We start from the raw sequence: 13458 nt of genomic DNA, 5'->3' as shown, positions 1-13458 counted from the left end.
TAATTTCCCTAAGCTATAGGACCATAAGTGGCAGTGCCCTAGGCTCTGTTGCTTTGTTTTTTAGATGTTTCAGGAAACACCATACACTTCTCCAGAGTGGCTGTTGGCAATTTACATCCCGCCCATCAGCATAAGAAGGCTCCCAGTTCTCCATGGCCTGTCGTGCCTTTATGGGTTTTACACTTTTTTCAGATGGCCCTTTTGACCAGGTGGAAGTGAGACTTCATTGTAGTGCAGATTTCCTTTGCAAGCTTGCTTGGTTGGCCAAAAAGAGCGTATGTGTTTTTTCCTGAATATATTCAGGAAAAAACACATACGCCCTTTTTGGCCAAGTGCATCATTGTCGAGTTTCTCACTCTCTTCATATGTTTTCAATGCAATTCCAGTCTACCTCCTGAAATCGGTTTCATGCAATTCTGCCTTGCTTTCAATGCCTCTTCATAGCCTTACCTCAATATATTTTTTAAAAATAGTTGGCCTTTATAACTCTGCAGGTTTTTGAATTGCAGTGGCCCTTAGCTCCATTTTTTAGCTCTTATTTTTGTGGTCTTGCCCCGTAACCACAGGATTCCTTGAAGCCCTATTTTTCTTCTGGGGCACCTGGCTGTGCCTTTGGTTAATTCTTCTTACTGATGTGATATTAGAGTGACATGTGCCCATTGAAACCGCTACAGCTAGTTTCTCACTGGTTCCCCCTATTCCCATTCATCCTCTGCACTAACTGCAGACTGTGCGATACCAGAACTTAAAGGCATTGACTCCATGTGGGGATGTTGTTAGTAAAGCGGCTGGAATGTCGATCCGGAGCCCCAGGAGAGGAAAAATGAGGTGCGTTTTAGAAACCTTTCCCGATCATATGGTATACCAGTCGCTGGGTTTCCCAAGCATGGTTTAGCTGTAGGAAGATTCCCTTCAACCTGGAGTGTTGGGACCCTTGGACTGAGTAGCATGAAGTATTGCATTAAACTTTCGGCAGTTGCTCACCAAAGCTCACCAATCCTGTCAGCCCCAAGTGTCCAGCCTTATGTCTTATCCAGCTGTGGGTTTATATGTGGTCAATCCAGGTTGCATCACAGCCCCTGAGCGAATTTTGTAAGAATTTTTCTCTCTTTCATTGTTTCAGCGTTTTGTTTTTAAAATTTATTTCTATAATGGGGTTTAGCTCCTTTTCACTGCTGTGTTTGTGCCGCTCTGCACACACTTGATTCCCTTATGGAGATATATCAATACATGGGTTTTAAGATTCTTATTACTCAGATATATTTCTCTGCGGTGTATAGGGTGTGTTGAGGCCAGTTCATTGAGCAAGGTGTAGATCTTGTCTAATACCTATTTGGTTTATTGAACGGTATCTGTGCTAATTTCAAACTCTGGTTTTATGCATCACCCCACCTCTCCTTTCCCCTTAAGCTGACATAAGTGTGTTTTCTAAATGTGAGACACTGTTCTGTTCTGTAATTCATTTCTTGTGCAGCCATATTTACCCTCCCTCTATAAGTGATATCTTATGATATGTTTCTTTTTCTGTTTGACTTATTTCAAGTAGTATTATCGGACCTAAATCCACTCTTTATCCTTCTACTAGCCTTATTACATTGATTTCATGGTGAAGAGATATTCCATTGTACATAAGTACCACATCTTCTTTATCCATTGTTCTCTTTCCTGGGATATTTAAGGTGTACTGAAGTTGAGGTTCTTGTAAACAGAGTAGCCCTAAACTGTGGTGTGCTTGTGTCTTGTTGATTTTTAGACTTCCCTAGATATACTCCCATGATTGGAAGTGTCCTATGCTCTGTAGCTCTGTTTTTTAGATGATTTAGGAACCACCATACACTTCTCCAGAGTGGCTCTCGGCAGTTCACACACTGCCCATCAGCGTATAAAGGCTCCCTGTTCTCCATGGCCTGTCCTGCATTTCTGGTTTTTACAATTTTTTAGGATGGCCCTTTTGACCGGTGGGAAGTGAGACTTCTTTGTTGTGCACATTTGCATTGCTTGCTTGCTTCGTTGCCCATAAAGTGCGTATGCGTTTTTTCCTGGATATAATCAGGAAAAAACGCATACGCCCTTTTGGGCCAACTGCATCATTGTCGAAATTCTGCCGCTTTTCATGTGCGTTAAAGACGAGTCCAATCTATCTCTTGAAATCTGTTTCTTGCAATTCTGTCTTGCATTCAGATCCTCTTCTTTGCCTTACCTCAACATATTTTTGGACGTTAGTTTTCATTTATAACTCTGCAGGTTTGTGAATTGCAGTGACCCTGAGCTCCATTTTTTAAGTTGCTCTTTTGTGAGCTGGCCTCAAACCCGCAGGATTGCTTCAGGCCCTATTTTGGCTCCGGCGAGGCAGGCTGAGCCTTTCTTTAATTCTTATTCTTAATGGGAAATTAGAGTGATATGTGCCCGTCCAAACCCCTACAACTCTTCTCTCATTGGTTCCCCCTCTTCCCGTTCATCCTCCTCACAATTTGCAAAATGTGTGAAACAGAAGTTTAAATGTGCTGATTCTCCAAGTGGGGAGATTCTAAGTAGCGTGGCTGGAATGGTGAACAGGAGCACCAGGAGAGGATAAATGAGGTGCATTTTAGACACATCTCCCGATCACATGGTGTACAGTCCTCTGGGTTTTCCATGCATGTTTTAGCTGTAGGAAGATCCCTTGAACCTGCAGATTTGGGACCCATTGAATGGGTACCAGGTAGTATTACTTTAAAGGGTGTGCATTTCCTCACCCAACCTCACATTTCTCTTAGCGCAAACAGTTTCCAGCCTTATGTCTCATCCTGCTGTGGGTCTAGATGTGTTCAATCCATGTTGCATCACCGTCCCTGAGGAAAAGTTGTAAGAGGTTTTCTCTGTCTCTCTGTCGTTTATTTTTTTCAATTTATTACTATATTGGTTACAGCTGATTTTCAAAGCTCTGTTTCTTGCTGCTGTACATCCACTTGATTCACGTACAGAGAGACATCAATAAATTCTTTTTCAGATTCTTACCAGTCGTATATATTCTTTTCCGGTGACTTGAGTGTGCTGAGTGCAGTTCTTTTAGCTACCGTGTAGGCCTTGTTGATTATCAGTTTGGTATTTGGAATGGTATCTTTGCTAATTTCAACCTCCTGGATGATGCCTCACCCCTCCCCACCTTTCCCGTTTAGCAGCCTTATGCGTGTTTTCTACATATTTGACTATGTTTTTGTTTTGTAATTTATTTCATGTGTAGCCATTTTGGATTCCACCTTTAAGTGACATCTTATGATATGTGTCTTTTTCTTTTTGAATTCTGTCACTTAGAATGATCATACGTAACTCCTCCGGAGTTGTTACAACTGGCCATATTTCATTGATTTCCAGGCTGAATAATATTCCACTCTACCTAAGTACCACATCTCTATCCATTTTTTCCCTCCAGAGACATTTAAGTTATATCCTAGTCGAGGATCTTTTAAACAGAGAGGGGGTAAACATTGGGGTGCCTGTGTCCTCTCGATTTTTGTTATTCCCAAGATATACGCCCATGAGTGCAAGTGCCCTATGCTCTGTAGCTCATTTTGTAGATGCTTTAGTAAACACAATACACTTCTCCAGAATGGCCGTTGGCAATATACATTTCCACTATAAGTCTCACAGGGCTCCCTCTTCTCGTTGCCCTGTCCTGCATTTCTGTTGTTTACGCTTTATGAGGATGGCTCTTCTGACTGATGCGAAGTGATATCTTTTGTGGTATTGACTTCCAGTGCCCACCTGTTTGGTTGGCTAAAAAAGTGTATGCCCTTTTCTTGAATATATACAGAAAAGAACGCATACACCCTTTTTGGCCAACTGCAATGTTGGCAATGTTCAGCTCCTTTTCTTGTGCTTAATGGCGAGTCCTTTCTACCTCCTCAAATCCCTTTCCTGCCATTCTCCCTTGCTTACAAGTCCTTTTCTCTGACTCTCCTCAAGACATTTTTCAGTGATGGATATTTTCAACTCTGCAGTTTTGTGAATTTTACTGCCCCTGAGTTCCATTGTTCAACTCGTGTTTATGGGAACTGGCCACAAAGCAGCGGGATTTCCTCAAGCCCTATACTGTTTCCATGGGCAACCCTAGCCTTTGGTCAATTCGTCTTCCTGATTGGAAATTAGAGTGACATGTGCCTGTCTGAACACCTAGGACTTGTCTCTCATTGTTCCTCATCCTTCCGCTTCATCCTCTGGACAAATTCCAAACTGTACGCAACAGGATGTTGACAGTGCTGACATCTCCAAGTGGGGAGACTGTTAGTAAAGACGCTGGAGGGGTGAACCCGAGCACCAGGAGATGAGGAGATGAGATGCCTTTTCCAAACTCTTCCCGATCAGACGGTATACCATCCTCTGGGTGTGACAGACATGTTTTAGCAGTAGGAAGAGCCCCATTCATGTAAGGAGAACACCAGGGCTTTTTCAAAATCAGTGTCTCCCCGAAACCCAAACTGGGGAATTTTTTAAGCTACGGCTACACATATGTTCATTAAGGGCCTTGGGAAGTAGGCAGAGTCCAAACTTTAGATGATTGAAGTCTTCAGGGTCAGAAGCACTCACCACCAGATTCCCTTAGGCTACACTTTAACTGTCATTGATAGATGATGTCAATAAAAATATCTATTCTTTTTCAGATTATTTCCCCTTATAGGTTATTGCAAAATGTTGAGTGTAGTTCCCTGTGCTATACAGTAGTTCCTTGTTGATGATCTATTTTATACATAGCAGTGTGTATGTGTTCATTCCAAACTGTTAATTTATCCCTCCTCCCACCTTTCCCCTTTGGTAATAATAAATTATAAGATTTTATACTTCTCAGAAATGGGGGAGCTGAAAGAGAGGTATCATTTTCAATGGAAAAGCATTTAAAACAAGATTGAAGGTTTAACCAAGATTATTAGATGTACATCCTTGGAAAGAAATCACTTCGTTTCTCTGTTTCTCTAATATTGACCTGACAAATAAGACAAACCTTTTCACTGAACTTGCTTATAAAAAGTGATGGAAATATCAAATGGAAGTGTTAAAAACATCTTATTTTACCCGAGCCTTATACACTGTTCTATGTTAACTACAGTTTGGCTCACACATCTGTTCATTGAGGTTACAATAGTCTCAATTTCTGTTACTGATCCTCCAGAGTGGACCCCAACAAGTGTCCCCCTGCCCAGTGTCATTGGGGCCAACAGATCGAGACTGAGTTTGGTTCACAAGCAAAGGAAACTTTATATTTTGATCAGAGAATGGAGAGGTGAGAGCATGCACTACCCCGTGGGCTGTGGGCTGGGCTGCTGTGTAGAGATCCTGTCAGAGTCAGTGGGAGGGAGGGAGGCGGCGGAGCTCTCGAGGGCCGGGTTGGCTGTAGCTCAGGCTCTATATCGTGGAGTCTGCACTGGGCCCCAGGAGCTGAGGTGTCGACCCAGCCATTCTGCACTAGGAAATCTGGTCTGAAGTGCCGGGTGTGGAACCTCTGCATGCGGGACCCTAGGAGCACGTGAAATTAGACAAAGCACAAAGGATAAAAAAGGTTAGACTTGACTTTATTGCCCAGATTCTATTTTTATCTCCCAGGGATTTTTAATGGGCTTTGCTGGGGACAAACCCCTCCTCTGCCTTTTGTCCCGTTCCTCATTCTTGGAGTGCTGAGGGTGCAGACCCTTCTTCTGTAACTGCTGAGTGCTGAGTTGGGAGCCCTCATACCCTGGGGCGAGGGTCAGAGCTTCTCCCCAGCAGCCTCCCGGTGACGTTGATTGTCCCCAGGACCCCTGCCTCCCTGCTCGTCCACCTGAGCACCAGCATTGGAAGTGTTATAGATTCTAATGACCTTTAAGGGTCCAGGAAAGAGATGTGCAGAGACGCTGTGGGGGCCGGTTTCACCCCGCCCCACATTTGTTCGGCCACCTTAGGCTGACCGTCTCTGCCAGCCTAGATGCTCTGACCAGTAGTCTGCGCTTTCTTCAATTAGGCCCCTGAATTAACGTACAAACAGCACCAGGTGTCAGAGCCCTGCCCGCTCAACTCCCAGACAGTCCAGGGTCAGTGGTGATCAAGGACCATGATGGCTACTGAGTCAACAGCCTTTTGAAGTAAACAGGAGTCCAGCCGGTCTTATTGGCCACCATCATCACGGTGTCTGTAGGCTTTTCTATGGTGACAGTGTGGTATACTGTTCCCCCGCCAAGATTATTAGCTCCCCTCTGGGTGCAGTAAGTCCTGCAAGCAGTAGTCTACTCTTTTGGGACACACTCTTGTTGTTTTATGAGAGAAACTCCAGGTCAAGTGATGTTCACACGAGTCGTCATGGTGCCCTGTTGCCCCCGGTTATCTCTCTGGATGTTGGAGTTGGAGGGCCTCCTCACTCGAGGTCGGTGTGCCCACGGAGCGAACCCTGCAACTTCAGGGCATGGTTGGTGGTTAGGATCACCACGTGGGGTCCTTTTCCCTTAGGAGGGAGGTGGCCTTTTGGGCTGCTGATTTCCAGGTTTTTAGATACCGCCAGTATCTTGGCCAGATGTGGCAGTGGGCCAAGCCCCTTAGTGACCGTAGTTTATCCTACCTGGATGGCATTCTTGCATTGTTCCATTTCAAGTGGTCCCAGTTTTTGCACTAATTCTCCAATGGCGATTCACCTTTCACCGGGAATGTAAAGGTCAAAGGGTTTAGCTAAATTAGGGAGTTCCAGGGCAAGGGTCTGAATTGACTGCTCTTTCCATTCTTGAAAGGCCACTTCTGGATTCTATTCAAAAGGATCATCATCTTTTCCTTTCAGTGTTTCATATAGAGGCCCAGCTAGTAGACTGTAGTTAGGGATCCAGAAGCAGCAAACCCTGGCCTCCCCAGGAACCCCTAAGCTGTCTTCTAGTTTTAGAAAGGGGTAAGGCTGAAAATGGTTTCTTCCCTTTCCTGGGATGGGCTTCTCTGACCTTCTGTGAGAATGAAGCCCAGGCAGGTCACCGCAGTCTGTGATATTTGAGCTTTTTCTTGGACAACTTCTATCCTTTATTGGCTTGGTAGTTCAGAGGCCTCCTTAGTAGGGCTGGTGATCAGAATGTCGTCTGCATATTGAAGGAGGGTTTCCTTTTCCAGAGGTAGAACTTTTAGGTCTTTAGCTAAGCTTTCCCCAAAGATGGTGTGGGAATTTTTGCACCCTTGGGGCCAGACGGCCCGGAAGTATTGTTTTAGTTGTATGTTGAGTCCTGCCACTCACAAGCCAAAATTTCTTGTGACTCTGGGACTAATGGAATACAAAAGAAGGCATCATTGAAGACTAATACAGAATACCATGTCCTGGTGGTTGGTAGAATGACCAGCAGGGTGTAGGAATTAGGAGCAACTGGAGGTATATCCTCGGTGGCTTCACTGACTGTCCTGACATCCTTTACCAGGTCCCCAGCAGCCCATGGGGCTCTCGTGGTCAGACCAATCCCAGAATATGGAGCTCACCTGGGCAGGTACCCCACCCCCACCCCAGCCCACGGGGCTCTCGTGGTCAGGCCCCTCCCAGGATACAGAGCTACCCTTGCAGGTACCGTGGCAGGGCTGGGCACACAGGAACCGTGCACATAGCCCTCATTGCAGAGCACCCCCAGCTCACCTGTCGCTCAGAGCTGACACAGAGCACCTCAGAGCAGGACTGGAACTAACAAACAGCAGCTGTGACAGGTCTGTGACCCTGGGCATCACTCCGTGAGGCCTCCCTCCACCTGGTCTTCCAGAGACTTCCACTGCACCCGGGGCACCAGGCCTCTGTCTCCAACCACCACCCACCCCTCCTCTCCCTGACTCCTGGGTTCCTCTCATTAGGAGAGGGTTTTCTTGAAGTTGTCTCCCACTCATGGGCCAGACAAAATGATTAGAAAACAAGCCAAAGCTGCAGCCCCTTGTCTATCCTGACTCTCAGGAGCCCACACCTGTTCCTTGGACCTGGCCGGTTCAGCAAGTTCCATTTTCTGCAACTGTGAGCCCCTGAGGGGTGATGATTGGCTGACCTGGGCAGCCTTACCGTGCCGGCCAGCCCTCCCCAGGTGTGCCTGGGTTGAGATCAATATAAATACCACTCCAGGCAGCAAGAGCCCCTGCAGCCGTGCCTGACGCCATTTTCTCTGCCCTGTCAGCAGTCTCGGGGCTGGGCTGGTGGGAGGGAGTGAGAGGCCACGGCTTTGTGGGTGGCCCAGTGTGAGTGGGGCTCTGCTGGACTTTCTGCAGCAGTTGCCAGGCTGCCACCTGCTAAAGAAGAGGATGTGTCACCCATACCTGCTGCTGGAATTTCTCCCTGGGCAGAGGTGAGGAAGGAAAAAAGCAGTGGGGGCAGGGACAGGACGGGTATCTCAGGCAGGGAAATGGAAATCTTCCAGAAGAGCACCCAGGGCCAGGACCATCCTGGCTGGCCTGCAGGCACCAAGTCGGCCGGCATGCTGTCACTCGTGTGGCTCTATGGCCCTTCCTCTAGGCTTTCAAGTCCTTGTATATATTCAGGTGTTTTACCTGGGATGGGTGGGAATAGTTCAGCAGCAACTGGCCTGGGGCTCAGCTCACGTTTACTCACAGATGCCTCGGCACGGTGCCCCAGCTTTGCAATGAGGACGCTTGTTGCGTGGGGGCTGCTGGCTGAATGGGAGACGATTCCCCACCACTGACCAACTTCAGAATTGTTTACAACTGGAGCAAGTGCCCTGATACGGTTTTCCTCTGTGTAACTGGTGGGTTCTGTGTTTTTTTTCTCTTTTTCGTTTTTGGTTCAAGGTAGATTTTATTCCTCTTTTTTGTATTTACAGATATAAGCATGGAAATAATTTATTCATATAAATACATGTATGTGCAGGGAATAATTGTTTTTTCTGTTTTATTTTTTAAATTTTACTTCTTTTTAATTTTGAATTTTATTTTATATTTTTATACAGCAGGTTCTTATTGGTTATCTATTTTATACATATAAATGTATACATGCCAATCCCAGTCTCTCAACTCCTCCCACCACCACCCCCCCAACAGCTTTCCCCCCTTGTTGTCCATACGTTTGTTGTCTACATCTGTTGCTCTATTTATGCCTTGCAAAATGGTTAATCTGTACAGTTTTTCTAGGTTCCACATATATGCATGAATATACAAGATTTGTTTTTCTCTTTCTGACTTACTTCACTCTGTATGACAGTCTCTAGATCCATCGACGTCTCTACAAATGACCCAATTTCATTCCTTTTCATGGCTTAGTAATATTCCATTTTATATATGTACCACAGCTTTATGCATTCGTCTGTCTGTGGGCATTTAGGTTGCTTCCATTACCTCGATATTGTAAATAGTGATGCAATGAACATTGCGGTGAATGACTCTTTTTGATTTATGGTTTTGTCTGGGTATATGTCCAGTACTGGGATTGCTGTATCATATGGTAATTCTATTGTTAGTTTCCTAAGAAATTCCATATTGTTCTCCATAATGACTGTATCAATTTATATTCCCAACAATAGTGGAAGAGGGTTCCTTTTCTCCACACCCTTTCCAGCATTTTTTGTTTGTAGATTTTCAATGATGCCTATTCTACCAGGTGTGAGGTGATACCTCATTGTTGAATCCATTTCGTTGAGCAAGGGGTAGCTCTTGTCTATTACATATTTGGCTTATGGAACGGTATCTGTGCTAATTTCAAACTCTGCTTTTATGCAGCACCCCAACTCACCTTCCCCCTTAAGCAGGCATAAGTTGGTTTTCTAAACTTGAGACCCTGTTCTGTTTTGTAATTCAGTTCATGTGTAGCCAAGTTCACATTCCGTGTATTAGTGATACCTTATGATGTTTCTTTTTCTGTGTGACTTATTTCACTTAGAATCATCGTGCCTCAATCCACTCATTATGCTGGTATGGGCCTGGTGACATAGATTTCATTGCTGAGTGGTATTCTGTTGTACATAAGTACCGCAACTTCTTTATCCATTATTTGCTCCCTGGGATATTTAACTTGTGCCGTAGAAGAGATTCCTGTAAAAAGAGCCGTCCCAAATTTTGGGGTTGCTGTGTCTTTTTGATATTAATTTCCCTAAGCTATAGGACCATAAGTGGAAGTGCCCTAGGCTCTGTTGCTTTGTTTTTTAGATGTTTCAGGAAACACCATACACTTCTCCCGAGTGTCTGTTGGCAATTTACATCCCGCCCATCAGCATAACAAGGCTCCCAGTTCTCCATGGCCTGTCCTGCCTTTCTGGATTTTACACTTTATTCTGATGGCCCTTTTGACCGGGGGGAAGTGAGACTTCATTGTAGTGCAGATTTCCTTTGCAAGCTTGCTTGGTTGGCCAAAAAGGGCGTATGCGTTTTTTCCTGAATATATTCAGGAAAAAACGCATATGCCCTTTTTGGCCTAGTGCATCACTGTGGACGTTCTGCCTCATTTCCTATGCTTGAAATGCAATTCCTGTCTACCTCCTGAAATCGGTTTCCTGCAATTCTGCCCCGCTTTCAAGTCCTCTTGGCAGCCTTACTTCAGTCTATTTTTGGACGATAGCTGTCATTTATAACTCTGCAGGTTTGTGAATTACAGTGCCCCTGAGCTCCTTTCTTCAACTCGCTTTCTTGTGACCTGGCCGCAACACCGCAGGATGGCTTCAGGCCCTAATCTGGTTCCTGCACGGCACGCTGAGCCTTTGGTTAATTCCTCTTCCTGGTGGGAAATGAGAGTTAAATTTGCCCGTCCAGACACCTCCAGCTAGTCTCTCATTGGTTCTCGCTATTCCTGTTCATCTTCCGCAGAAATTGCAAACTGGGCCAAAGAGGAGGTTAAAGGCGCTGACTCTCCAAGTGGGGAGAGTGTTAGTAAAGCGTCTGGAATGTTGCACCCGAGTACCAGGGGAAGAAAACTGAGACATATTTGAACACGTCTCCCGTTCACATGGTTGATCATACTCTGGGTTCCACATGCATGTTTTAGCTGAAGGAAGAATACCTTAAACCTGGAGAGTTGAGACCCGTGGAATGGGTACCATGCAATATGTCTTCAAAGGGTCTTCATGTGCTCACCGAACCTCTCCAATCCTATCACTGCTGCGTTTATGCCCCTGTACACACGCTTGATTCTCTTTTGGAGACATAGCAATCCATAGGTTTTAAGATACTTACTAGTCAGGTACATTCTTAGGCGTTTAATATGGGGTGTTGAGTCCATTTCGTTGAGCAAGGAGTAGCTCTTGTCTATTCCATATTTGGCTTAAGGAACTTTATCTGTGCTCATTTCAATCTCTGGTTTTATGCACCACCACAACTCACCTTTCCCCTTAAGCAAGCATAAGTTGGTTTTCTAAATTTGAGACCCTGTTCTGTTTTGGAATTCAGTTCCTGTGTAGCCAAGTTTACATTCCGTGTATTAGTGATATCTTATGATGTTTCTTTTTCTGTGTGACTTATTTCATTTAGAATCATCGTATCTGAATCCACTCATTATGCTGCTACGGGCCTGATGACATAGATTTCATTGCTGAGTGATACTGCATTGTCCGTATGTACCACAAGTTCTTTATCCATTTTTCACTTTCTGTGATATTGAACTTGTACGGTAAACGAGGTTCTTGTAAACAGAGGCGTCCCAAACTTTGGGGTGGCTGTGTCTTTTTGATTTTAATTTCCCTAAGCTATAGGACCATAAGTGGAAGTGCCCTAGGCTCTGTTGCTTTGTTTTTTAGATGTTTCAGGAAACACCATACACTTCTCCCTAGTGTCTGTTGGCAATTTACATCCCGCTCATCAGCATAACAAGGCTCCCAGTTCTCCATGGCCTGTCCTGCCTTTCTGGATTTTAAACATTTTTCAGATGGCCCTTTTGACCGGGGTGAAGTGAGACTTCATTGTAGTGCAGATTTCCTTTGCAAGCTTGCTTGGTTGGCCAAAAAGGGCGTATGCGTTTTTTCCTGAATATATTCAGGAAAAAACGCATACGCCCTTTTTGGCCAAGTGCATCATTGTGGACGTTCTGCCCCTTTTCCTATGCTTTCAATGCAATTCCAGTCTACCTCCTGAAATTGGTTTCCTGCAATTCTGCCCCGCTTTCAAGTCCTCTTGGCAGCCTTACTTCAGTATATTTTTGGACGATAGCTGTCATTTATAACTCTGCAGGTTTGTGAATTAGAGTGTCCCTCAGCTCCTTTCTTCAACTCGCTTTCTTGTGAGCTGGCCGCAACACCGCAGGATGGCTTCAGGCCCTAATCTGGTTCCGGCACGGCACGCTGAGCCTTTGGTTAATTCCTCTTCCTGGTGGGAAATGAGAGTTAAATTTGCCCGTCCAGACACCTCCAGCTAGTCTCTCATTGGTTCTCGCTATTCCTGTTCATCTTCCGCAGAAATTGCAAACTGGGCCAAACAGGAGGTTAAAGGGACTGACTCTCCAAGTCGGGAGAGTGTTAGTAAAGCGTCTGGAATGTTGCACCCGAGTACCAGGGTACGAAAACTGAGACATATTTGAACACGTCTCCCGATCACATGGTTGATCATACTCTAGGGACACATGCATGTTTTAGCTGAAGGAAGAATATCTTAAACCTGGGTAGTTGAAACCCGTGGAATGGGTACCATACAATATGACTTCAAAGGGTCTTCATTTGCTCACGAACCTCTCCAATCCTATCACTGCTGCGTTTATGCCCCTGTACACATGCTTGATTCTCTTTCGGAGACATAGCAATCCATAGGTTTTAAGATACTTACTAGTCAGGTACATTCTTAGACGTTTAATATGCGGTGTTGAGTCCATTTCGTTGAGCAAGGAGTAGCTCTTGTCTATTCCATATTTGGCTTAAGGAACTTTATCTGTGCTCATTTCAATCTCTGGTTTTATGCAGCACCCCAACTCACCTTTCCCCTTAAGCAAGCATAAGTTGGTTTTCTAAATTTGAGACCCTGTTCTGTTCTGTAATTCAGTTCCTGTGTAGCCAAGTTTCCATTCCGTTTATTAGTGATATCTTATGATGTTTCTTTTTCTGTGTGACTTATTTCAGTTAGAATCATCGTACCTGAATCCACTCATTGCGCTGCTAATGGCCTGATGACATAGATTTCATTGCTGAGTGATATTGCTTTGTAAGTAAATACCACAACTTCTTTATCCATTTTTCACTTTCTGCGATGTTGAACTTGTACTGTAAACGAGGTTCTTGTAAACAGAGCCGTTCCAAACTTTGGGGTGGCTGTGTCTTTTTGATTTTAATTTCCCTAAGCTATAGGACCATAAGTGGAAGTGCCCTAGGCTCTGTTGCTTTGTTTTTTAGATGTTTCAGGAAACACCATACACTTCTCCCGAGTGTCTGTTGGCAATTTACATGCCGCCCATCAGCATAACAAGGCTCCCAGTTCTCCATGGCCTGTCCTGCCTTTCTGGATTTTACACTTTTTTCAGATGGCCCTTTTGACCGGGGGGAAGTGAGACTTCATTGTAGTGCAGATTTCCTTTGCAAGCTTGCTTGGTTGGCC

The sequence above is a fragment of the Stenella coeruleoalba genome (genome assembly GCF_951394435.1).
Source record: "Stenella coeruleoalba genome assembly, contig: scaffold_145, whole genome shotgun sequence".
In the NCBI taxonomy this organism is placed as follows: Eukaryota; Metazoa; Chordata; class Mammalia; order Artiodactyla; family Delphinidae; genus Stenella; species Stenella coeruleoalba.
Note: the sequence above shows the minus strand (reverse complement) of the source record.